The following is a 4400-nucleotide window of genomic DNA, read 5'->3' on the forward strand; positions in this document are numbered from 1 at the left end:
AGGAACCTTCTCTCAATAAACCAAAGGACACCCAGAGATGGGAAGGACCCACAAGGACCACAGAGACCAATGCTTCCCCCTGCACCCCCAAGAATTCCATTCTGTCTCCCTGTCCTGACACACAGAGGGAGCAGGTGCTGCCCCTCTCCCATCACCCCGTTCCCAGTTCCCCCAGTTCCTCCCCCAGCCTTTGGCCAGGCTCAGTGGTCACCCTGCAGAGCTCTGGCCCATCTCCATGGCCAGCAGTCCCCAGGGGGAGTCACCCACCTCCCCCTTTCCCTGCTCCTTTCCCTGCTCCTTTCCCTGCTCCTTTCCCTGCTCCCCCCTTCCCCACCAGTCCCCATTCCCAGAGGGGATGATCCTCCTGTGCTGTCCCCTTCTCCAGGAGGAGAAATGGGGGGCTTGTGCCTCACCCCTGCTCTCCAGGGCCAGGCAGTGCCCCAAGTACCCCTCTTCTTCCAGAGCCATGATGGGTCCAGAGCTCCCTGCTCCCCTCTCACCTGCCCACGTCCATCCTGCCTCCAACTTCCCCCTTTCCAAGCCTTGTGGTGTTTTTATCCCACTTGGCACAGGCCGGAGGGGTTGTGGGGTGGGTGCCTGGGGGAAGCAGGAATGTGGGGTCGGGATTTGCAGGGCACAGCAAACCCACTTGGCAACCCCGGCATCAGCCCCCTCCCGACGAGGAGCCATGAAAAACAACTTCCTGTCAATAAACAGGAACAAAAGCTTGGAAAGCTCTTCAAAGGGATGAGTTATGTCAAAAATATGTTTCAGGGCACTCGGAATGTTCCTGCAAACTGGAGGGAAGGGATTGTTCCTGACACTCTGGCGTTGGAGGGGAGTTTATAAATACCCAGGGCTGCGTGAGTTCCTTTTGCCATGGGAAAAAAAACCACATGGAGGGAGAGGAAGAGGAGGGGAGGAAGGCCTAAGGGGGGAAAGACACTGAAAAACAGCTCCAGGATCTGGGGAATGGGATGAACTTAAAAAAGCAGGTGTGAGGTGGGTTTGGTTTGGGGAGAGGGAAGGGAAGGTTTGGGAAGGGAAGGTTTGGGAAGGTTTGGGAAGGTTTGGGAAGGGAAGGTTTGGGAAGGTTTGGGAAGGTTTGGGAAGGGAAGGGAAGGTTTGGGAAGGGAAGGTTTGGGAAGGGAAGGTTTGGGAAGGTTTGGGAAGGTTTGGGAAGGGAAGGTTTGGGAAGGTTTGGGAAGGGAAGGTTAGGGAAGGTTAGGGAAGGTTAGGGAAGGTTAGGGAAGGGAAGGGAAGGGAAGGGAAGGGAAGGGAAGGGAAGGGAAGGGAAGGGAAGGGAAGGGAAGGGAAGGGAAGGGAAGGGAAGGGAAGGGAAGGGAAGGGAAGGGAAGGGAAGGGAAGGGAAGGGAAGGGAAGGGAAGGGAAGGGAAGGGAAGGGAAGGGAAGGGAAGGGAAGGGAAGGGAAGGGAAGGGAAGGGAAGGGAAGGGAAGGGAAGGGAAGGGAAGGGAAGGGAAGGGACTGCAGGAAGGAAGGAAGGAAGGAAGGAAGGAAGGAAGGAAGGAAGGAAGGAAGGAAGGAAGGAAGGAAGGAAGGAAGGAAGGAAGGAAGGAAGGAAGGAAGGAAGGAAGGAAGGAAGGAAGGAAGGAAGGAAGGAAGGAAGGAAGGAAGGAAGGAAGGAAGGATATGGTTCCCATTGGTTTCCCCAAGTGAAAACACATGCTGGAACCTCAGCCAGCCGTGCTTCTTGTTATTTTAATGAGAAATTCCATAATTAGTGGCAAAAAATAAAAAGAAGCCATGCTGCAAGTGAAGGAAAACCCCTCTCTCCCCTCTCCAGCGTGTGATGGATGCATCAAAGGGACGTGGTGGTTTTTTGGTGTATTTTACAAACAGATATTACTTGACAGGCTGGGATGTTCCTTAATCTGTTTGCTTGAGGAAACTAAAGAGAAACATAGAAACAACAAAACAGCAAAACAAAAAAGCAACCAAATAAAAGTGGCAGGTTTTTCTACTTAAGGAGTCCTTGTCTCCCCACCTGTGATTCATTTGTCAGCAGTTAAACATCATTACAACACTAACAGCCAATCTCAGGGCAGAAGAGCTGGGCTTTGTACAGCCATAAAGTGCAGGACATCAAACTGCACTTTATGGAGTCGGGGCTGCTCAGGAGTGACCCCTTCTAAACTTTTACAGTTCTCTGCATTCTTCTGATTATGGCAAAGATCTATTTGTACTTTGATACATATATATGTATTAAAAGAAGGGAAAAAAAAAGCTGGAAAGGAAAGGACGAAAGGAAGGAAGGAGTGTTTTATTAAAAACATTTCATCCAGGTTCTTTAGGAGAACAAACACAGAAGAACCTCTTTGCTGTTGCAAGGGGTTTTTAGCTGGTTTGATTCAGCTCCCCAGGTGGTCACGGCTGGATGTGCTTGGGTTCCTGTGGAGAAGCAAACACTAGGTAGGCTTGCACTGCACCCCGAGCCTGCCTGACATCCCACTGCTCAACCCCTGGCCAGCTGCAGCCCCTCGGGGAAGGAAAGATCACTCGGTGGGTGAGTGCTGACTGACTCCCTCTCTCACCTCCTCCTCCCTGCTTGTCTTTCCCTGCAGCACCCCTTGGCGCTGCTGGTGAAGGAGTTCAGCAATTCTCCCAGAAAACAGACCCTGGAAATCTGATTGAAGCTCTCAGCTGGCTGCAGAGAACACGGGGCTGATCACTGCCCACTGCCCTGCAGCCCCAGCAGGGGTGGGAGAGGCATTCAGGGCATGCTGCAAGCTGAGCTGGGCTCTCAGGAAACAGGAACACACCTCAGGTTTTCCTCCTCTTTTCCAGGATCCCCCTTGTGCTGCTGCCACGCCTGGCTTGGCTCCAAGGGCTGCGCTTCAGCACTCGGCCTGTGGACCTGAGGAGCAGGGAAGATCCCAGTGCTGAGGGAGCCCTGCTGCACCTTCATGGAATATCACCAGCTAGGCAACACTATCCCAGAAAAATGGGGGATTTCCTGGCTGTAAAGAATGGGATTTTACACACTCACTCACAGAAACACACCTGTGGTGGATGTCTGCACGTAGAAGGGTTTTTGCAGAAATGTGAGACTGGGATGGGATGGGATGGGATGGGATGGGATGGGATGGGATGGGATGGGATGGGATGGGTGTTGGGATGGGTGTTGGGAAGGATGAAAGTTTGACAAGAAAGTCTCACAGATATGTGTGCCTAGCAGAAAGATTTTTACATGTAGAATCTGAAGAAGGAATAGAGTTGGAAGCAAGTTTTGATAGAGAAGGAAAGAATTGCTGAGCCAGCCTTACTGGATAACCAAGGAGGCAAAGGGTGTGTTAGTTAGAAGGGGTTTTATGGCTTAGAGTAAAGGACAAACCCACCTCAAACAAGAAGATGTTTTTACCAAGCAGAAAGATAGCACAGGCAAACAAGTCAGCAAATGTGGCAAGCAGAAAAAAGGTCTCAGAATTTTCCACTGCAAGAAAACTGAAAAACAACTTCTAGCTTAAACTGTGATGTACTGACTGTTAGTGACTGGGGAACAGTAACATGAATATGGTAATTACAGGAGTTATGATAGGCTGTAGATAATAGTTCAGGTATAGATTGGTTCTGCTGTATGAAGATGCTCAGCAAAGAAAAGTATAGAATGCATTGTAACCAAAACCAAAGGGTCTCCAGGCCTGCCTGCACCTGGAGCTGACAGCTGTGGGCACAGCTCTGTCACCCATGGCCCTGGGCTGCTGTGACATCTTGGATACAATAAACTGCATTTTGGAGAGCCCCTGGAGTCCCACATCCCACATTCAGGCTCTTACAGATGGGATGGGATGGGATGGGATGGGATGGGATGGGATGGGATGGGATGGGATGGGATGGGATGGGATGGGATGGGATGGGATGGGATGGGATGGGATGGGATGGGATGGGATGGGATGGGATGGGATGGCTCAGCAGCTGCTCCAATCCTGGTTTAGCTATGGCAGATCTCAGCCTCATGATGCCCAAGAGTGTCCCTCCATCCATCACGTTGCTCCCTACGCTGTTATTTTGGAAAACGCCCTCTGAGCAGGGAGCCTGATTTAGGGGCAGATACAAGAGCAATAAATCCCAGGAAGCCCCCAGACCAGGGCAAGGGGCTTTTTGGAGGCTGTACACATGGAGAAGTGCTGATGAGACAGATTTTTCCAAGGAAACTTGCCACTTCACAGAGTTGCTGTTTCCCATGGGGAAGAAATGTGCTGAAAACTTGCAGTATTCTTCTTTTATGTCTTTTTTTCTTCTCCCTGTTTTATTTTGATGGGTTGAGGGGAGACAAACCTGAAATGAAACACTTCATTTTGGTCAGTTTAAGCTGATAGGGGGAACATTTCCTTCTTTTGATTGGATGGGTTTCAAATAAATTCAGAATTTGCTTCAGCTT

At 50.7% G+C, this 4400-nt stretch overlaps 1 long non-coding RNA gene across 4 annotated transcripts; it reads left to right on the forward strand.

The window, feature by feature from the left end:
• Positions 1-876: 876 nt before the first annotated feature.
• Positions 877-3007, forward strand: LOC132338527 (uncharacterized). Of its 4 annotated transcripts, none has more exons than XR_009489463.1 (3): positions 877-1002; positions 2305-2525; positions 2807-3007. It is a non-coding gene; the product is annotated as an uncharacterized LOC132338527 (long non-coding RNA). The 4 variants fall into 4 exon arrangements; XR_009489464.1 differs by having other exon boundaries at positions 877-995; positions 2375-2525; XR_009489462.1 differs by having other exon boundaries at positions 883-995.
• The last annotated feature ends 1393 nt before the right edge of the window (positions 3008-4400 follow it).

This window comes from Haemorhous mexicanus, chromosome 26 (assembly GCF_027477595.1).
Source record: "Haemorhous mexicanus isolate bHaeMex1 chromosome 26, bHaeMex1.pri, whole genome shotgun sequence".
NCBI lineage: Eukaryota > Metazoa > Chordata > Aves > Passeriformes > Fringillidae > Haemorhous > Haemorhous mexicanus.